Source organism: Miscanthus floridulus, chromosome 3 (genome assembly GCF_019320115.1).
Source record: "Miscanthus floridulus cultivar M001 chromosome 3, ASM1932011v1, whole genome shotgun sequence".
NCBI classification, from domain to species: Eukaryota; Viridiplantae; Streptophyta; class Magnoliopsida; order Poales; family Poaceae; genus Miscanthus; species Miscanthus floridulus.
The window spans coordinates 6,794,488-6,817,654 of NC_089582.1; the positions used below are offsets into that span (position 1 = coordinate 6,794,488).

General features: G+C 45.1%; 1 pseudogene; it reads right to left on the reverse strand.

The window, feature by feature from the left end:
* Positions 1-23,167, reverse strand: part of LOC136543051 (uncharacterized) — a 41,662-nt pseudogene that overhangs the window by 2,450 nt on the left and 16,045 nt on the right.

Consider the following 23,167-nt stretch of genomic DNA (forward strand, 5'->3'; position numbering starts at 1 on the left):
AAAACTAGCTTATAAATATATAAGTTTAGATTATATTTTAACTAGCAAATATGCCCGTGCGTTGCAGCGGGAGAATAATTTAATGCATTGTTGATGGCACGAGTGTGGCTACACGGTGAAGCCATCCGTGTGTGGGCACAGTGGCCACGACAGCACGCGCGCCCAGTGTCACCGTCAGGCAACCTAGGACGTTAGTGCGCCAACCATCGACAAAGACCTGGGCTAGCACTGTGCAACGCCGCAATGGGGCGCTACGGCACCCATGTGGGCGTGGCTCTAGTAGTGCTTGGGTGGATGTGGCTGCCTGTGACGGCATAGGCGTGGCCTGATGACCACGGTTGAGCAAGCGTGCAACTCTTAGAGTGTCCTTAACGATCGAGAAGAGCGGCATGCATGGGCGACCTATCCATGCCATCGTTGCACGCGACGACACAGCAGTTGCTGGAGGTCAGCCTGGCAAAGGAGTAGTTGGATCACGTGAGGGTCAATCGATTGCTCCACTGTCAGCTTTCCTAGCTACAGGTCCTCATAATTTCAGTCTGATTTATGTGTCCTCCGCCATGGCTCATTGTTATTGTTATCCTGCGCCCTTTCGAGGGCTCCGATTCTTATGGGGCCATAGATCTACGACAACCATTTGCACGTGCTAATGAGACTCGAGAAGTGGATCAGGTTATTAGGACCTGAGAGAGGGAAGGAGAACAAAGCTACCTCTACATCCGACATGAAAATAAAACCGATGACAAACACATGGATTAGGAAGCAGACATACGAATGTAACGTAACTCGAGCAAAGGATATATAAATGCAACAAATTCATGGTGAAAATATCTATTAAAAATAGAAGATACCGGTTAAAAAATACGACCAAGTGATTTAGTATTAGAGATAAAGGCAATAGTAAGAAATCAAAATGAGAGGTATAGTTTGAAAAAACACAAAAACCATAAAGGTCCCGTTCGTTGAAACTTGGCCGAAACTAGCTAGTTCTGTAAGAGAGAAACACTGTTTAGCTGGTTTGGTGAACAGTAAATTGTGAGGGGAAGCAGCCGGCTGGCTGGTCTTTCCAGACCAGCGAACGGCCCCAAAAAGGAAAACTCGGAGCAGACATAATTTTTGAGAGGGAAAAAAGGAAAGAAAAGCACGGAAGGAAAACAGATGAGGAGACCGAGAAAAAAAGACGCAAAAACAGAAAAAACTAAAAAAGATGGATGAAACAAAAAAAAACAATAAAAACGGAATTGAAAAACACCACACGGACGGATTAAGCTCTCTCGCTTAATATTAGGAAAGGAAAAAAAAAGGAAAAAGAAAAAAGAAAAAAAAACATTTAACGACTGACCAGACCAACAATGGAACGGGCAAAAACATAAACGGACACGATGATAAAAATACATGATGTTTATTTATTAGGAAATCAGATTACTCAATATCGGAGGATTTTATTTGAGGATTTTTTTAAAAATTTTAACACTTTTTATAAACTAATTTTAAATTTAACACTGTTTTTTTTTCAAAACTAACACTTTCGGCCGCGCCTATTGCCTGCCGTGTCATGCATGGTGGCGTGGTAGAAGGATGACGTGGCGATGACCGGGGCTGCTGACCGGTGACGTGGCAGGGTCTGCCGCGACACCGATCTTGGCGTGGCAGTGTCGCGCCATCCCTAACGGCGCGGCAGTCCCAGGTAAATATTGCCCGCGAGTCACCCTTCCTCTGTCTACCTGCCCGCCGCCGCGCAAGCCCGCCCGCACGCCCACACGTCGCGCAGCGCCCCGCCGGCAGCGCCCGACGGCCGCCCGCACGCGCCCGTCCACTCCCGCCGCGCCACGAACACCGACGCGTCACAGCCGCCGACCGCCTGCTCATATCAAGGTAATGTAGCTCCCTCTCTCGATTTCATGTTATTATGATCGTTGTTTTAGTTAGGGTTAGTGATTTATGATAGTTAGGTTAGTGAATTTGTTTATTTAGGTAGGTAGTTTTTAGAGTTTAGGTTGTGTGTTGTAGTATAGTTAAGGTTTGGTTAGGTAGTTAGGGTTTAGGTTATTGTTAGTTAGGATTTTGGGTTTACGGATTGATTATGTATTTATTATTTAGTTAGTTTATATACTAGTTTTCAAGTGTCGGTACTTAGTAGTGCGTGATACGGTGATTTGGATGACTTGATGAAGTTTCGTCAAATACTTATTTTACTAGTGAAATTGTTTAATATGTCTATTAATGTTACTTTGAATATATACATGTGCTTTCATATTGTGTTCGTATTGCATAACAAGTAGTTCAAATCTTGCAATGCTACATAATGTTAATTTGAATACTCTAACAATTTGTTTATCAATTTGTAACAGGATGACTCCTCCCACGCAGCACCCGTTGTATCCCCTTCTTGAGGTGGAATACGACGACCAGCACCGAGCACACATCTTGAGTGATACCGACGCAGAGGTGGCCTTGCCTTTTTTGAGGCCCCGCACGCACACTAGGGCGCACCAGTGAGACGAGCGTTACGCGCTGTACATACGGCGTGCCAGCTTCCTCGAGCTTGTCCGTGTTGTCAACTACGGTCTTCTGCCCCTTGACCCAGCACTACTTACTGCAGTTGTAGATAGGTGTGAGTATCTTCTTTGTAAGTAAACATTCTTATAACAAATTTGAGGCAACTAATAGTCGTTCTATTCTTATAACAGGTGGAGGTCTAAGACCCACACGTTCCACCTACCTTGCGCGCGAGATGACCTTGACCATGTAGGACGTGAAGGCTATCTTTGGCCTTTGGTTGGAGGGACTTCCAGTGACAGGTATAGTTGACAACGATCATTAGAGGGAGCTGATGGCTCAGTTCACTGGCTTTCTTCCACTGGACGACGAGGTTTCTAAGAAAAATAAGTGAGCAATTTAAGCCTATTTAATACTTGCATTGCTTTTCTGTAGCCATTGAGTCTCATTTTCTTTGGTGAATTTTAAGAAAAGTTCTAGTGTTTTGTCTTCCTGGATCACAGAGCCTTTGATTACTTGGACCTACAAGCTGATGAGGCTCAGATCGACAGGTTCGCTAGAGTGTGGCTCTGGCACTTCCTTGGTGCTTTCCTATTCCCAGATGCCTCGGGCAACACCATCAGCTGGATCTTTCTTGACATACTACGTCAGCCATGGGAGAACATAGCGGTGTACAGCTAGGGCAACACAGTTTTGGCATGGATGTATCGACAGCTATGCGTTGCCTGCCGTTGCACCTCAGGGTATGTGAACCTTGGGGGTTGCTCCTACTTACTCTAGGTTTGGTGTTGGGAACGATGGTTCATTAGGAGGCCCCTTAATACTGGTTTACCGGTAAGTACTTTGGTTCGCTATATTCTTTGAGGCAGTTACATATGATGAAATTATTAATGGCTAATTTATTATCGTGATCAATGCAGCAATGGAATGGGTAGGATACACTCCCTACAGCTCTGTATATCTGGACGAAAGCAGGGTTAGTTAGAGGGAATGCGAGGTGCAAGTACAGGGAGTACACAAATGGTCTCGACGTCCTGACACAGCACCATGTTACGCTCTCTTTACTATCATACATGTGTCTTGTTCGATATACACTATATCACAACCTAACTCAATTACAAAATATTCAGGTGCATTGGTGTATCTTGGTTCAATCAATGATCAAGTATGGGAGGTGACCGAGAATGACTATGCTATCATTGATCCCGACAATCCAACCAACCAAGACAAGACCAACAAGCAATGCAATACAATGGCTCTCAACACCATATACAATGCCATTGATTCCAAGGTATTTGAGCAAATCAAGGATTGTGAAAGAGCTAATGAGGTGTGGAGGAGATTGGAGGAAACATATGAGGGCACACCGGCAGTGAAGAGTGCCAAGTTGTACATCCTCAAGGATAAGTTAACAAGCTTCAAGATGAAGGATGATGAGAGCATTCCAGAGATGTTCTATCAGTTGCAAGTAATTGTCAATGACTTGAAGGCTTTGGGAGAGAAGATCAAGGATGATGATGTCTCTCATCGGTTCTTAATGTGTCTACCTCCAAGATTTGAGATGTTGAGATTGCTTATCATAAGAGGAGGATTGAAGAAGATTATCCCCAACCAAGTACTAGGTGATGTCATGACGCAAGAGACATACCGTGTGGAAAGGGAGGGGGATGACAAGGATGACAAGAAGGAAGAAGAAGAGTATAACATTCAAGGCTAGCTCATCATCATCCAAGAACAAGGGAAAGTCCAAAAAAGAATCAAGTGATGATGATGATCTTAGTGATATTGATGGTGAAGCTATGGCCCTCTTTGTACGCAAAATGAAAAAATTCATAAAGAAAAAGGGCTATGGTGCAAGAAAGAGAAGAGATCACACCAAAAGTAAAGAATATGTGAGAAGATGCTACAATTGCAAGAGCCCTGATCATATTGTAGTGAATTGTCCCTACAATAGTGACAATGATGAGGATAAAAAGAAGAAGCACAAGAAGGACAAGAAAGAAAAGAAGGAGAATAAGGAGAAGAGAATGACCTTCCAAAAGAATAAGAAAGGTGGAGACTATGTGGTCACATGGAATAGTGATGGTTCTTCGGATAGTGATAGCTCTAGTGATGATGACAAGAAATCTATCAAGAAAGCACTAGCAAGCATCACCATCAACAACAAGCCCTCCATCTTCGACACTCCATCGATATGTCTCATGGCAAAGCCTACTAAGGTAAAATATGATGTGAGCGATGATGATGACTGTGAAAGTGATGCCTGTAGGAGTGATGATAATGATGAGGAGGAGTATACTAAGGAAGAGCTCTTGGACATGTGTGAGCAAGTGCACACTTGGATTGAGATGAAGAGAAAGGAGTGCAAAGAATTACGTAAGAAAGTCAAATTTCTTGAGCAATCCTTTGATGAGCTCAATGCCACTCATGAGAGGCTAATGGAAGCCCATGAGAACCTTGACAAAGCTCACTCTAAGCTTGAAAAAGCTCACTCCTCTCTCATTGAGAAAGTCAAAAAGGAGGAATCCAAGAAGGAGCAAGTGATCGTGTCTTGTTATGTGGGACTAACATGTAATCTTATTGATGAATCTTTTTATAAGCCCATTGTAGTTGCTCCCACTAATACTTCTTGTAGCACTACTACTTCTACTTCACCTTTGAGTGATGGTCTCACTTGTGATGCCTCACTAATGGTGGAAAATGAGACCCTCAAGAAGGAGGTGAATGAGCTCATTGTGCCTTAGGCAATGCCTATGGTGGAGATACCCGCTTGCTAAAGTACTTGGGTAGCCAAAGGTTTTCTCTCAACAAAGAGGGATTAGGCTATACCCCCAAGAAAGGCAAGGCGGCCTTTGTCACTCCCAAAGTTAGCTTTGTGAAGGGCAATGGTCGGTTTTGCAATAGATGCAAGCAAGTTGGACATGTAGAACAATATTGCAAGATTCATAAGAACAAGCTACCTAATGTATCCTCAATTAAATTTGAATCTTGTTACATACTTTTTAAGAGTGCCAGTGGTGTGAAGGCTAAGTTCATTGGTACACCAATTGTGGACCCAAAGAAGAAGGCCATTTGGGTACCAAAGACCTTGGTAACTAACCTAAAAGGACACAAGCAAGTTTGGGTATCTAAAAAATTGATCTTCTTTTGTAGGTCAATTATAAAGCCGGAGGAAGACATTGGGTGCTTGATAGTGGGTGCACACAATACATGACCGATGATCCTAGAATGTTCAATTCAATCAATGAAAATAAGAGCAATGGGATTGATAGTATCACATTTTGTGACAATGGGAAAGGCAAGGTCAAGGGTCTTGGTAAGATTACAATATCCAATGACTTGAGCATTTCAAATGTGCTACTAGTAGAGAGCTTGAACTTCAACCTATTATCGGTAGCTCAATTGTGTGATCTTGGTTTCAAGTGCATATTTGGTGTGGATGATGTATAGATCATAAGTGTAGATGGCTCTAACTTGATATTCAAAGGATCTAGATATGAAAATCTATACTTAGTTGATTTCAATGCTAGAGAAGCTCAATTGTCAACATGTTTGATCACTAAGTCTAGCATGGGCTGGTTATGGCATAGAAGACTTGGTCATGTTGGAATAAAATAATTGAACAAGTTGATCAAGCATGACTTAGTTAGAGGCTTGAAAGATGTCACATTTGAAAAGGATAAGCTATGTAGTGCATGTCAAGCCAGAAAGCAAGTTGGTAACACACATCCTAAGAAGAGCATGATGAGCACATCTAAGGCATTTGAGTTGATGCACATGGACTTGTTTGGACCAACCACATACACTAGCATTGGTGGAAACAAATATGGATTTGTGATTGTCAATGATTTCACTTGATACACATGAGTGTTCTTTCTTGTTGACAAGAGTGATGTGTTTGCAACATTCAAATCATTTGTCAAGGGCATTCACAATGAGTTTGATACAACTATCAAGAAACTTAGAAGTGACAATGGTAGTGAATTCAATAATACTAGAATTGATGAGTTGTGTGATGAATTTAGAATTAGACATCAATTCTCGGCCAAGTACACTCCACAATCAAATGGCCTAGTTGAAAGAATGAATAGAACTTTGATTGATATGGCAAGATCAATGTTGAGTGAGTACAATGTGAGTCATTCATTTTGGGCCGAAGCAATCAACATGGCTTGCTATTATAGAAACTGACTCTATTGTCACCCCATGATGGAGAAGACACCTTATGAGCTATTGAATGGAAGAAAGCCCAATATAGCATACTTTCATGTTTTTGGTTGTAAATGCTACATATTGAAGAAAGGCACTAGATTGAGCAAGTTTGAAAAGAAATGTGATGAAGGCTTCTTGCTTGGTTACTCCACTACTAGCAAGGTATACAGAGTTTGGAATTTGGCTAGTGGTACTCTTGAGGAGGTTCATGATGTGGAATTTGATGAAACAAATGGTTTCCAAGAAGAAGATGAGAATCTAGATGATGTAAGAGGCACTCAATTGATCAATGCAATGAAGAACATGGACATTGGTGATATAAGCCTGAAAGCATCTAGGCCCCTAGTTGGATTTCGGTGATTAATGTCAATACAAGATTACTATGACTAACGTGTGTTTTGCAGAGGCAATTAAGTTAGGTCATGGTAATGGAGATCGATTGGGCAATCGAGGTTGTCATGCCCCTACAATGGAAATCGTTTTGGTTTTCAAAGGATGGACGACAAGGTTAAGGATGACTAGTTCTAAGTGTCGATTGAAGTTGGAGAGACACTTAGAGTAGTTTAGGACTTTGTTTTTCCTTTGGCCGTACTATGAAGGGGGGTATGAACGGGTAGCTTGACCTAGTTGAGTCTAGTGAGTTAGGTGTGGTGCACACTTGTTAAAACTAGCTCTAGGTAGCTCCTATGAATGCCTAAAATCCTTTGGAGCAAACTTTATTCACATATGATCAAGAGTTGGAAGTGAATGGAGGGTCAAATACTGACCGGACGTTGGCTTTGGTGTGACCGGACGCTGGACGCAGGGTCCGGTCAGTTCATTTGACTGTGATGATCAAGTCTGGTGTGACTGGACGCTGGAAGGTCGTGTGACCGGACGCTGAGGGCCAGCATCCGGTTGACTCCAGTAAGGGTCCAGACTTGAGAAAGTGCGACCGGATGCGTCCGGTCAGTGGTGACCGGACCCTGAGTATCCAGCGTCCGGTCGTTTACAGTAAGCATCCAAGAGCGACCGGACGCGTCCGGTCGGTACTGACCGGACCCTATCAGCGTCCGATCATCACTTGAAAACTGTTCGCGGGTTGAACTGACCGGAGCGTCCGGTCAAAACGATTGGAGCGTCCGGTCACCCCGCAGAAGCTCATAACGGTTCGTTTTTCAGGCTGCCTTATAAATAGAAGCTCCACTCGTGAGTGGAGTCACTTTTGCTCATTCCAACAGCTGAGAAACATGTTTGTGAGTGCCAAGAAGAGCAAGGTCCTAGTGAGGTGTTTGTGATTTGAGAATCCAAGAGTGAAACCTCATTAGTGAATCAAGAGTAGACAAGTGTGCATCCATCTTCTCATTAGGCTTCGCGTGGTCAAGTGAGAGTTCGTGCTTGTTACTCTTGGTGATCGCCATCACCTAGATGGCTTGGTGGTGATTGGGAGTTTGGCGTTCACCCGGCGGAGCTTGTGGGTGACCCAACTCAAGTTGTGAGCGGCTTTGGGTGATTCACCGTGACGGAGTGTCGAAGAATCAACCCGTAGAGAGCACTTGATCCTTGCGTGGATCAAGGGGGAGCTTCACCCTTGCGCGGGTGCTCCAACGAGGACTAGTGGGGAGTGGCGACTCTCCGATACCTCGGCAAAACATCACCGCATTCCCTTCTCTCCCTATTTACTTTGAGCACTTACTTTGAGTATTTACTTTGAGCAATTCAATACTTGTTTTTACATTCATAGAATTGCTATGCTAGAGTAAGTTTGAAACATAGGGTGCAAGTCATTTGTGCGTTGATTTGATAGAAACACTTTTCTAGGCATAAGGGGTTAATTGGGCTATCCGTAGGATTTGATTATTGCAAGAAAATTTAGAATTAGCCCAATTCACCCCCCCTCTTGGGCATCTTGATCCTTTCAATTGGTATCAAAGCCTCATGCTCACGTTTTTAAGCCTAACCGCTTAGAGCAAGATGTCTCACGGGGATGGACCTCCTCCTATCTTCGAGGGGGATGATTTTCCATATTGGAAAATTCGCATGGAGGCTTACCTAGAAGCTCTAGATGTTGAAATTCTTAGAGCCGCCTCTCAAGGGTTCCCAACACCTAAGAATGCCGCACAACTTCAAGGCGATGAAGTAAACTATAAAAAATGGAATGCAAAGGCTCGCAACACCATCTTTAGAGGCCTTTGCAAAGATGTGTTTAATCGTGTAAGGAACCACAAAGACGCCCATGCACTATGGTCGGATGTTTGTGCGCTCCATGAGGGAACCAAGAGTGAGCGTGAGGAACGCTATCATCTTGTGATTAAAAAGCTAAATTCTTTTGAGATGCTTCCCAAAGAAAGTGCTAATGAAATGTATTCTCATTTAAATGTTCTTGTAGAGGAGGTCAATGGGCTTGGACTTACTCAAATGTCACCATCTGACGTTGTGAGAAAGATCTTGAGTGTCCTCTCCATTGACAAATATGGACACATTGTGACCGTGCTACATCAAGGTGATCTTTCCGCCGCTACACCGACACAAATCTTGGGAAAGATCAATGCTCATGAGATGTACATGCACATCATGCCACAAGATGGCTCATCCTCTATAAAGAAGAAAGAGAAGGACTTAGCATTCAAAGCTAGCCAAGATAAGGGCAAGGCAAGACTTGAGTATGAGAGCTCAAGTGATGAAGATGATAAAGAAAGTCTTGCTCTCATGGTGAAGAAGACCGCCAAGATGCTAAAGAAGCTAAACAAGAGTGGCATCAAGTTTGACGGCAAGAAGAAGTTCTTCACTAGCTCAAGAAGAAAGCCAATCTCCAAGATGGATTGCTACAATTGTGGTAAACTTGGTCACCTAGCTCATCAATGCACAAAGCCCAAGAAAGACAAGTTCAAGAACAAGGGCAAGAAAGATGATTCAAGTGATGAAGATGAAAAGAAAAAGAACAAGCCATACAAGAAGAGAGATGGTAAAAAGAGAGACTTCTACAAGAAGAAGAAGAGTGGCAAGGCCTATATTGTCGGTGATTAGCTCACGGACATTGATTCATCAAGTGGATCATCCGATGATGAGAGTGACAATGAGAAGGTGGCCGCCATTGCTATTGATCTTGCATCCTCACCGCCACCATTGCCATCATCCTCTACACACCTATGCCTTATGGCCAAGGGTGAATGCAAGGTAACTAAGAGTGATGATAGTAGTGATGATGAGCAAGCTAGTGATGATGATAGTGATAGCGATGATGATTCACCCACATATGATGATCTTGTCAAAATATTAAGAAAATACACTAAGATCATTAGAAAGAGTAGAGCTACAAATGAAAAACTTGATGCTAAAAATGATTCACTCTTAGCTAAGTGTGATACATTAGAAAAGGCTAATGATGAGCTCAAAGAAACAAATGATTCTATATCATCCAAACTCAAGGAGCTCAAATCTTCTAAGAAAGAGCTTAAAGATAAACATGATAAACTTGAGTGGGTGCACAATGAGCTTATCACTAGTCACAACAAGCTAAAAGATGAATATACAACTCTAAAGATCAATTATGATACCCTTGTTATTGCACAAGAATTCTTACCAAATGAGCCACATGATGCTACTAACCATGTTGTTAAGATTGATATAGCTACCTCATGTGATGATTTAATTGATGAGAGCATTGAGCATGGATCTAGTAGCAAAGGCAAGCAAGTGGTTGAGTGCAATGACTATGATGAGTATGTCAAGCTTAAGAGTGACCATGAGAAGCTCATGAAAGATCTTGAAGAGATGAAAAGTCACAACACCATTGTGCTAGAAACTCTTGATCATGACAAAGAGTTGATCCTTAAGAATGAAAAGCTCAAAGAAGAAAACAAGAAACTCAAGGAAGAGAAGAACAATGATATTCTCAAGGAAGAGAACAAGAAGCTCAAGATGGAGAAAGAGCATCTCAAGGTGGGATTGAACAAGTTTGCTAGAGGCAAGCATCTCCAAAGTGAGCTACTCATGAATACCGTCATGAAGATGGATAGAAGTGGCATTGGATATATGGCAAGTGTAGAGAAGAAGAAGGCTCAAGCTCAACACCAACAATCAAAGCCAAAGCTAAAGCCAAAGAGATGTTTTGAGTGTGGACAAGAAGGCTACTTTGCTCATGAGTGTCAAACTCCACCACCACAACCCTTGCTCAAGCATGCTAGACCCTTTGCTTTCAATGCTCACTACATGCTTAGAAAAGATTCTAGTGGAAAGATGAAAGTCATGTTCTTAGGACCCCCCAACAAGAGTAGGCCTAAGAAGATTTGGGTGGCTAAGTCACTTGTTGAGAAGGTGAAGGGCCCTCAACAAGTTTGGATCCCTAAAGCTTGAATCTCTTGTGTGTAGGTGAACTACAAGACCGGTGGAAGTCATTGGGTTATTGATAGTGGTTGCACTCAACATATGACCGGTGATCCTCGTATGTTCACCTCACTAGATGAAGAGGTAGATGGACAAGAGAAAATAACTTTTGGAGATAATTCAAAGGGCAAGGTTAAAGGATAGGGCAAAGTGGCAATATCAAATGATCATTCCATCTCCAATGTGCTCTATGTTGCCTCATTGAGTTTCAACTTGCTATCCATTGGGCAATTGTGTGATCTTGGCTTCCAATGATTATTCACCAAGAAGGAGGTTGTTGTATCCAAAGTAGATGTCAAACAAGTGATATTCAATGGATTTAGATACAACAACTTATATCTAGTTGACTTCACCTCCGAAGATGCAAACTTGAAGACTTGCCTATTCACCAAAACAACACTTGGGTGGCTATGGCATAGAAGACTTGCTCATGTTGGGATGAGCTCACTCAAGAAGCTTATGAAGAATGATTTGGTGAGAGGGTTGAAGGATGTGAAGTTTGAGAAGGATAAGCTTTGTAGTGCATGTCAAGCCGGCAAGCAAGTTGCAAACACTCATCCAACCAAAGCTTTCATGTCAACCACAAGAGTGCTAGAACTCCTACACATGGATCTATTTGGACCAACAACATACAAGAGTTTGGGAGGAAATCTCTATTGTCTTGTGATTGTGGATGACTATTCAAGGTATACATGGGTGTTCTTCCTTCATGATAAATCCGAAGTTGCATCCTGTTTCAAGAAGTTTGCCAAGAGAGCTCAAAATGAATTTGAAGTGAAGCTCAAGAAGATAAGAAGTGACAATGGCAAAGAGTTTGATAACACAAACATAGAAGCTTATTGTGATAAAGTTGGAATCAAACATGAAGTCTCCGCAACCTATACTCCTCAACAAAATGGTGTAGTTGAGAGGAAGAACCGGACTTTGATCACTCTTGCTAGGACAATGCTAGATGAGTACAACACCCCTGAAGCTCTATGGGCGGAAGCAATCAACACCGCATGTTATGCATCCAACCGCCTATTTCTTCAAAAGTTCCTTGTCAAGACACCGTATGAGTTGCTCAATGGGAAGAAGCCGGACGTCTCCTTCTTTAGGGTGTTTGGTTGCAAGTGCTATATCTACAAGAAGCGGCAACACCTAGGGAAGTTTCAAAGACATTGTGATATAGGTTTTCTTGTTGGTTACTCATTGAAGTCCAAAGCATATAGAGTATTTAATCATGCCACTGGCTTGGTTGAAGAAACATATGATGTGGAATTTGATGAATCTAACGGCTCCCAAGGAGCACATGAGAATCTTGATGATGTAGGTGATGAACCATTGAGGGAGGCTATGAAGAATATTCCGGTGGGAGACATCAAGCCAAAAGATGATGAAGATGATGTACAAGTCATTGACCAACCATCTTCATCAAATGTACCACAAGATGGTGAAAAAGATGGGAGAGTAGAAAATGAAGATACTCATATCTCCCATGAGCAAATGGTGGTACAAGCACAAGATGTTGATGCTCCACAACCTCCTCCTCAAGTGGTCAATAGAAGAAATACACCTCTCCTACAAGATCATCCACAAGATCTCATCATAGGGAGTCCAACAAAGGGTGTGATGACTCGATCTCAAAAACTTACTTCATTTATTGCTCATTACTCTTTTGTCTCTTGCTATGAGCCTACCAAGGTAGAAGAAGCTCTTAAAGATCTGGATTGGATCAATGCCATGCATGAAGAGTTGAACAACTTCACTCGCAATGAAGTTTGGACTCTTGAAGAGCGACCAAAAGGTGCAAGAGTCATAGGAATGAAGTGGGTGTTCCGCAACAAGCAAGATGATCAAGGTGTTGTTGTGAGGAACAAGGCAAGACTAGTTGCAAAGGGGTTCTCTCAAGTTGAAGGTTTGGATTTTGGAGAGACCTTTGCACCGGTTGCAAGATTAGAAGCCATCCGTATCCTTCTTGCATATGCATCACATCATGAAATGAAACTATATCAAATGGATGTGAAAAGTGCATTTTTAAATGGCTTTATAAATGAACTAGTCTATGTTGATCAACCTCCCGGGTTTGAAGACCCTAGATATCCTAATCATGTTTTTAGGTTGTCCAAGGCACTATATGGGCTTAAGCAAGCCCCAAGAGCTTGGTATGAGCGCCTTTGGGACTTCCTCATTGAGAAGGGCTTCACTATTGGGAAGGTCGACACCACACTATTCACCAAGAAGCTTGATGGGCATATCTTCATTTGTCAAGTATATGTTGATGATATCATCTTTGGATCATCAAATGAAGACTCATGTAAAGAATTTGGTGAATTGATGTCGAAGGAGTTTGAGATGTCAATGATTGGTGAGCTTACATTCTTTCTTGGTTTTCAAGTCAAGCAAATGAAAGAAGGCATCTTCATCTCTCAAGAGAAATACACAAAAGATCTTCTCAAGAGATTCAAGATGGATGAATGTAAGCCAATCAAGACACCAATGCCTACAAATGGACATCTCGACCTAGATGAGGGAGGTAACCCGGTTGATCAAACTCTCTACCGTTCTATGATTGGTAGCTTGTTATATTTAACCGCATCTAGGCCTGACATCATGTTTAGTGTGTGTATGTGTGCTAGATTTCAAGCTAGTCCTAAGGAAACACATTTAATTGCCATAAAAAGAATCCTTAGGTATCTTAAGCACACACCAAGCATTGGTCTTTGGTATCCTAAAGGAGCTTTATTTGAATTAATTGGCTATTCCGATTCGGATTACACTGGATGCAAAGTTGATAGAAAAAGCACATCCGGAGGGTGCCATTTGCTTGGTAGATCACTTGTGTCTTGGTCCTCCAAGAAACAAAATAGTGTGGCTTTGTCCACCGCCGAAGCGGAATACATTGCCGCGGGTGCTTGTTGTGCACAAATATTATACATGAAACAAACTTTGCTAGACTATGGAGTAGTTCTAGAGAAAGTACCTCTTTTGTGCGATAATGAAAGTGCGGTAAAACTTGCAAATAATCCGGTTCAACACTCTCGCACCAAGCATATAGATATCCGCCATCACTTTCTAAGAGATCATGTGGCTAAAAATGATATATCACTAGAAGGTGTAAGATCCGAAGATCAATTAGCGGATATCTTCACAAAACCACTAGATGAGGCTACATTTTGTAGATTGCGGAATGAGCTCAATGTACTTGATTTTAGTAACTTCACTAAAAATTGAGCTTGTGTTGTCCCTTGCATTCATTGTAATATACAACATGTTTAACTTGTGGCAATGCATATAGGGCTTGTCTAACATGGTTAAGATAACCGCCGAAAAGCGTGTGAAGAAACTTAACCTTGGATCAAACTTGACAAGCAACTAGTTTTACTTACAAGTATTACATATGCATGAATGTTGTTTTTGTTCCATTTGCCCTCTTGTTGCCTATTTTCTTAAAAAGAATTATAGCCTAAGGCAAAATATCTTGAAAAATATGAGGGTTTGAGAGAGGTCACTCACATCAGTCCCAATTGGTGTTTATTTGGATCTTATTCAAGTTGGGACTTGATTGGGAACAGGCAGCGCGAAGGAAGTTTGAAGATTTGCTGGAAAAGGTGCACCGGACGCTGCACCGGACGCTGCTGTCCAGCGTCCGGTCAGTTCACAGGAGGTGAACTGCTGATGAAGGAGTGACCGGACGCTGCGTCTGTGTGTCCGGTCAGGAAGGGTTCAGCGTCCGGTCGATCGAAGGGTTCACAAGCAGTACTGACTAGACCCTGCTTGCATCCGGTCATGGACCACCGGACGCGTCCGGTCCTGATTCCAGAGGATTTGGACCTCTCTGGAATCGACCGGACACTGGGTGGTAGCGTCCGGTCGCTACCACCGGAGCATCCGGTCAGTGGATCTCGCACGGTTTCAGGACTCCTTTCTCCGATTCCTTTTCTGTCGCATGTGGGGAACTATTTAACCGCAAGCCGTACCTTTGTTCGCCCTCATCCTGCCGTGCCCTAGCCCAAGCCGCCACCAAGTCACGCCAGTTTTGCCCTAGCCAGCGCCACCACGATCCTACGCCGGCCACCTCGCGCCCATGCCGCCGTGCTCCTGCTTCCCGCATGCCAGCACAGCACGCGCCACCGTAGCTCGCACGCCACCGCGCCAACGCTGCCACAGCTCGCCGGAGTCGCTCTGTCCATGCCTCTGCTCTGCCTCTTGCCGTGTGCCCTAGCCTCTTCTCCTCTCGGTAAGGCTAGCCCCTTGTTTCAATTTCAAATTGCGTAAATCAATTTGCAATACAATGCACTGATTTCACAAATACTAGGGTCACCAGTTCATCTTTGCTCCATGTAACCCTAGCCGGTTCTGAGGTTCCCCCGCGTGACATCTCATCTTTTCTTGAATCGCTGATTGTCAGGTAGAAAGCCATTCGATTCAATTTCGCATCTACATTGCTTTCTCTGCTAGGGTTTCGCATCTATTAGCAATATGGTATTTATTTGTATATCCATCTATTCTATTGTGCAGCGAGTCGGTTCCATTGTGGTTCTTGTGGTAGTTGGCAGTCAACTCAGAGCCAAGCTCGCGAGTAAGGATCGAGGCCAAGCCTCGAAAGCAGCAGTTTGACAATTGATCTTCATCAGCAGTAGTTCACCATCTTGTCAGCTCAGATGGCTCGCACCAAGAACGTTGGTGGTGGCCTAGGTGATGATGATAGGAGGCCCTCGCCTCGCTAGCCAGCCAGATCTAAGGGCAAGTCAACCAAGTAGGTGACATCTAAGAAGCGGAAGTACCCCAATGCAGAGACAGCGAGAGCAGCAGCTGTTGCAGAGGCCGCAGAGCATGCTGAGAGAGGTGGTGCCCGCAGCGGAGTTGTCATTGTAGATCAGCCGATTTCACCAGCACTGAGAGCTACGATTGAGGATGTTGAGCGTCGTCATGGGAGTCCAGCTGGGACTGCCACGTTTGCAGGACGACGGGTTGCCATTGAGGAGGGTCTGTCAGCTCAGCAGCAGCCCCTACCAGCAGAGCCTCAGCCAGCCCAGGAGACTTAGGAGGGTCAGGAGACCGAGCCGGCACCTCAGCTACGCCGCTTGAGTCGTACTAGTGCTACAGTTCCACCGAGGCCAGTTACACAGCGTAGAGGTTCATGTCCTCCGCCCAGACCTCAGGGTCCGCCTCCAGTGGTTCACCTCGACTTGAGGGCCGCCACCGCCAGACAGGTTCAGCAGCTACGATTTGTTGAGTTTGAGGTTTGGTTTCCTCCAAGGAGGGATGAGAGAGTAGCTGAGGGTTTCTACATGCCACTGCAGAAGGATTTCTACAATGCTTATCTCAATAGTGGGGCAATGTTCAGATCTCAGAGAGTATGTCAGATAGAGTCTATTGTGGCAGCAGCCGGAGAGAGCATTCGGCCATACTTGTCATATTTGCCAGGACTGTCAGATCTGATTGGACGGACGGGGATATATGTACCATCTTGGGTCCGTCAGTTTTATGCTTCGCTCTACATCGATCCACATCACAGATTCATTCACTTTGCCTTCAAAGACAAAGACTACAGAGTGATGAGTGGCAGAGCCAGAGAGATACTGAGGCTACAGGAGCAGCCTGTCAAGATGCATGAGGTCTGTTATGGTCAGCAGGAGCCTCCTAGGCGTCCTCATGGAGGGTTGGTGCCCCCTACAGATTTAGTGCGACATTGCTTCAAGGAGCCGTTTGGAGAGGGGTCGAGCAGGAACCCTAGTGACTTGACTCCTACAGCAAGGGTACTAGAGGCCATCATCAGGAGGACACTGCTTCCCAGGTTGGGATACAGGGAGGGCCTGACTCGCTTACAGCTATGGCTTCTCAATGCCATCATGCAACAGACAGTATTTGATATCTGGGATCTCCTACTTTCAGAGATGGAGGACACAATAGCTGAGGGATTCAAGGGTCATAGGTAGCTTCCCTATGCTCACTGGATCATGTTCCTCATCCGCAGAGTAGTGCTTGATAAGCCCCCTGGTATGATGGATGAGTATATAGGTGCCACCACAGAGTTCCCAGCTTACAACCTATCATAGAGGATTAGGCACACCACTCCTCAGGCACCCAGACAGCCTAGCCGTCGTCCCGACGTGCCAGAGTCTGTAGCTTAGCAGGATGAGATCATCAGAGGGATTGCAGCCACTGAGGAGGAGGAGCTAGAGGCACAGCAGGAGGTGAGCGAGTACAGTGATAGCTCTGATGATGACTACCAGCCTATACCTCAGATGCCTCCACGCAGACACGATGCAGAGGCCGGTAGCTCCAGTTCTGCTCCACCTGCTCCTCAGACAGACCCCGCTCTCATTGCTATTCTTGAGCGGATGCAGCAGGATCAGACACGCCAGGCACAGGAGACAGCTGCCAACTTCACACAGTTTTAGGCTTGTCAGGACGAGTTCCAGCGGCAGCAGCAGCTCCTTCAGCACCAGCAGTTACTTATGCAGTAGCAGCTCATGGGATTCATGCAGCATGTAGTGACAGCCATTGGGATCCCACTACCACAGCCTTTGCCCCAGCTTGCATAGCCTCCTACCACTTCGACGACTCTAGCAGTACAGCCCAGTGGGCTCTAGAGTCAGGGACAGCCTCCAGCTCAGTTTGCTTCACCTCCTATACAGGTGTCCCAGTGGTTAGCCTCACCCATGGTAGCCCCGCAGTTCACTCCATTTCAGACGGGCTTCACACCAGAGCAGTCTTCCTTGCTATTCGTGCTTGAGACGTCAGTCTCCAGGAGTCTTGGAGCATCCTTCAGCGAGTTGACCGGCATGCCTACTCCGCCTCATATGCATACCGTCGGTCCGTCTACAGCAGCTCCAGTCGCAGTGACTACTTAGAGGCTCCCCTCGTCTGTCGCCTCGTCAGATCCTACGACAGACATACTAGCAGCTTCCCAGGCAGCACTAGCCCTAGCTCAGACCTAGACCGCTTCAGCGACACTTCCTGCTTCAGAGGGTCAGTCAGTTCAGAGCTCAGGGTCAGATGATGATGGCGCCCAGTTCCATCTTGCTCCACATACTTCAGCGCCCGACTCGTCCGCTGCAGCCCCGCCAACCGACCCTTAGGTTTTGGTGTTTGACACCAAAGGGGGAGAGGGCTTGAGTATGTAGACTCAGGGGGAGCGAGTTTTAGGGGGAGCTAGTTATCTAGTATTAGTTTATTATATACATTTGGAGTTTTATTTGTGTGATACACTATTACTTATGCATTCGTGTGTTTACTTTCATGCATACTATTATATATATGTGATAGTGCTATCTACATGATTGTGATAGTTGACATGTGTGATTTCTACTTTGCATTATCTATATGTCATATCACTTGTGATGCTCATTTGTTTTTGCTTCCACGCTTATACTTCGAAGCAAATGAGCTTTGTTACTCGTACTCATGCTTAATTCATATTCTTTGAGTACATTGTGTTGGTTTGGGTCATATAAGCTTGCCTAACTCTTTTAATCTTAACGACAAAAGCTTATATGAACCAAGCCCTTCAAAAACCTCACTCCATAACATACTCAAGGTAGTATTGTCATCAATCACCAAAAAGGGGGAGATTGAAAGCATCTAGGCCCCTAGTTGGATTTCGGTGATTAATGTCAATACAAGATTACTATGACTAACATGTGTTTTGCAGAGGCAATTAAGTTAGGTCATGGTAATGGAGATCGATTGGGCAATCGAGGTTGTCATGCCCCTACGATGGAAATCGTTTCGGTTTTCAAAGGATGGACGACAAGGTTAAGGATGACTAGTTCTAAGTGTCGATTGAAGTTGGAGAGACACTTAGAGTAGTTTAGGACTTTGTTTTTCCTTTGGCCGTACTATGAAGGGGGATATGAACGGGTAGCTTGACCTAGTTGAGTCTAGTGAGTTAGGTGTGGTGCACACTTGTTAAAACTAGCTCTAGTAGCTCCTATGAATGCCTAAAATCCTTTGGAGCAAACTTCATTCACATATGATCGAGAGTTGGAAGTGAATGGAGGGTCAAATACTGACCGGACGCTGGCTCCGGTGTGACCGGACGCTGGCCGCAGGGTCCAGTCAGTTCATTTGACTGTGATGATCAAGTCTGGTGTGACCGGACGCTGGAAGGTCGTGTGACCGGAAGCTGAGGGCCAGCGTCCGGTCGACTCCAGTAAGGGTCCAGACTTGAGAAAGTGCGACCGGACGCGTCCGATCAGTGGTGACCGGACCCTGAGTATCCAGCGTCCGGTCATTTATAGTAAGCATCCAAGAGCGACCGGATGCGTCCGGTCGGTACTGACCAGACCCTGTTAGCGTCCGGTCATCACTTGAAAACTGTTCGCAGGTTGAACTGACCAGAGCGTCCGGTCAAAACGATCAGAGCGTCCGGTCACCCCGCAGAAGCTCATAACGGTTCGTTTTTCAGGCTGCCTTATAAATAGAAGCTCCACTCGTGAGTGGAGTCACTTTTGCTCATTCCAACAGCTGAGAAACACGTTTGTGAGTGCCAAGAAGAGCAAGGTCCTAGTGAGGTGTTTGTGATTTGAGAATCCAAGAGTGAAACCTCATTAGTGAATCAAGAGTAGACAAGTGTGCATCCATCTTCTCATTAGGCTTCGCGTGGTCAAGTGAGAGTTCGTGCTTGTTACTCTTGGTGATTGCCATCACCTAGATGGCTTGGTGGTGATTGGGAGTTTTGGCATTCACCTGGCGGAGCTTGTGGGTGACCCAACTCAAGTTGTGAGCGGCTTTGGGTGATTCGCCACGACGGAGTGTCGAAGAATCAACCTGTAGAGAGCACTTGATCCTTGCGCGGATCAAGGGGGAGCTTCACCCTTGCATGGGTGCTCCAACGAGGACTAGTGGGGAGTGGCAACTCTCCGATACCTCGGCAAAACATCACTGCGTTCCCTTCCTCCCTATTTACTTTGAGCACTTACTTTGAGTATTTACTTTGAGCAATTCAATACTTGTTTTACATTCATAGAATTGCTATGCTAGAGTAAGTTTGGAACATAGGGTGCAAGTCATTTGTGCGTTGATTTGATAGAAACACTTTTCTAGGCACAAGGGGTTAATTGGGCTATCCGTAGGATTTGATTATTGCAAGAAAATTTAGAATTAGCCCAATTCACCCCCCTCTTGGGCATCTTGATCCTTTCAAAGGCCTAGAGAGGTGATTGATGTTGAAGATGACAAGAATCAAGTGCTCTCTAACTCAAACGTGCAAGCTAGTGGTTCTCATGATCAAGTTCAAGTAAGTACTAGCCATGATAAAGTGCAAGGTCAATAACAAGTGGCTAGTTCATCATCTCAACCAAGTGATCAATCAAATGCAAGGAATCAAGTGCAAGTGCTTCAACCAACCAATGTTGCAAGAGATCATCCATTGGACACTAACATTGGTGATATTTCAAGAGGTGTGCAAACTAGATCAAGATTGGCTTTATTTTGTGAACATTTCTCATTTGTGTCGTCCATTGAACCTAAGAAGATAGATGAAGCTTTGAAAGATGTTGATTGGGTCAATGCTATGCATGAAGAACTAAACAACTTCACAAGAAACCAAGTATGGGAGTTAGTTGAGAGGCCTAAGGATCATAATGTGATAGGAACCAAGTGGGTCTTTCAGAACAAGCAAGATAAAGATGGGATAGTAATAAGGAACAAAGCAAGATTAGTGGCTTAAGGATACACTCAAGTTGAAGGTCTTATCTTTGGAGAAACATATTGTGGGGGTATTAACCTCTATACCCTTACGGCTACGCTTGGGCCGGCCCAGTCCAGGGGGTCCGGTCCACTAGAAGACGACGCGCGGCTTGGCCGATCTGCTCGGAGTCCCGCGTAAGGAATCAAGACAGACTTAGAGATCAAGCAAGATCTTGGTCGGTTAGAATAGGAATCCATATCTGGCCACCTATGGCAATTGTAACCGGTTAGGATTAGTTTCTAGATCTATAACCCTGCCCCCAGACTATATAAGGTGGGCAGGGGACCCCTCTCAAAAACATCTCTCATTAACATACAGCAATACAATCAGACACAGGGCGTAGGTATTATGCCTTCACGGCGGTCGAACCTGGATAAAACCTCGTGTTTGTCTTGCATCACCATCTTGTTTGTAGCTTGCGCATCTGTTTGCCAATAATCTACTACCTTGGGCATACCCCTAGGTAGACTGCCAACCATATTTCATCAACAGTGGCGCGCTAGGTAGGGGGTGTGCGTACTACTCTCTAGACGAACAAGATGGTCATCATCCCCGGTTCCATGGCTATGCCGAACGACCTCACATTCATCATCGGCCAGATCACCTGGACCACTGGCTCCGACGACTACATCTCCATGACCATGGAGGAGGCGCGGATTCAATCTATGTCGACCACTGCTTCATCTGCATCAGCTACGGCTCCGACCATGGTGGATCTGGCTCCGAGCACGCCAGCATCGTCTTCAGCCATGCCGACAACCCGTTGTCCGCTTCCTCGCTACAAAGGGAGGCAGATCGACAACACCGTCCTGATCGACTCCATCGATCAGGTCGACACCAAACTTGCTAAAACCCTAGCTCTAGTAAGTTTAATTCAAAGTCAACCTAATGAGCAGGTAAACACTACCCACAACAGATCTACCCGACTAGCTCAGGCCAGTCGTCCTGCATGACTCGGTATGGATCTCGTGGTCACATCTACTCCTGAAGGGCGCTCTGTTCGTCACCGGCCAACCCCCGCGATGGGTCTCTGGCTCTCTGAGTATGAAGCCTCAATGGAGAACTACTAGGCCTAGCCCTACGGCCTGCACAACTTCATCAACATGGTCTGGATTGAGGATTATCAAGAAGGATCGGTCCAAATAGTTCAAGAGGGTGGCTCAAGCTCCTTGTCCGGCATCGCATCTAATGGCTCCATCCACACTGAGCTCCAGCATTATGACAATGAAGGCGTTGAATATGATCTGGATATCCCAGACCACGCCCTAGGGTTCCCACGATTCCCATCCTTCCCACCAAGGCAAGGAGACTTGATCAATGTTGTCAGTAATGACGAATCACTGGTAGTTGGCAAAACAGAACAAGAAAGGCTAGCACGCAAAGCACGCAATATTGACTGGTTTAATCGCTAACAAATCGAAGCCGAGGCAGAAGAGGAGGTGCGACGCATAAGGGTCTAGCTGCGTGACCTTAACAATGCCTTTGATAGGGTGGGGGACAAGCAGGTCTTCAAGACCCCAAGCGCCAACGTAGTTGTTGCTATGGCGACAACGCAATGACTACCCAATACCCCGGAAACCTAGGTTGTTCATGATGATATACAAGCTTACCTAACGGCTGCTATGGCCTAGACTGTAGAGATTGTAAATCAAGCCTGGGCTCCATCCGTCTCAGTCGAATCAAGCCACAGTCGCCAGTACTCAAGTCGCTCATAGCCACCCAACCAACATGGCTCGCGCAACAATGACCCATCAGACAACCGTCAAGGTGGAAACGGTGGCCATGATGGTGGTCGGGACGACAACCGCCATGACTACCGGGACGACAACCATCGAGACAACCGTGATAATCGCCGTGATAACCACAGTCGTAGGGTTAACTAGGGTGGCAACCGGGATCGCCGTGATGGCAATAACGATCTCTGCCATTACCTCGGAGAACGCGATCTGCGCGATCGCATTAACCAAAGAGCCAACGATCGTGCATCCCACGAAAGCTATCGCCGTATGGAATATGATACTACCCACGGCCCTTCGGGTTTGAAGCAGTTTACTCCACACCTTTGCCAAGTCATATGGCCCAAGAACTTCAAGCTCGAAAAACTTCAGAAGTACGATGGCAAGGAGAACCCTGAATTATGGGTCATGCTCTACGAAACCGCGTGCATATCAGCCATGGCTGATGAGCACGTCATGTCTAATTACTTTCTAGTCACCATCGGCCATGTAGGCCACCAATGGCTGGTCAGCTTGCAGGTGAACTACTTTGATTCTTAGCAAGAGCTCAAGCAAGCATTCATCGACAACTTTATTGCTACTTGTGAGCAACCCGGCAACAAATATGATCTGCAGCGGATTTGAGATCGCAAAGATGAGCCACTGCGTGAGTACATCCGACGCTTCTCGGAGATGC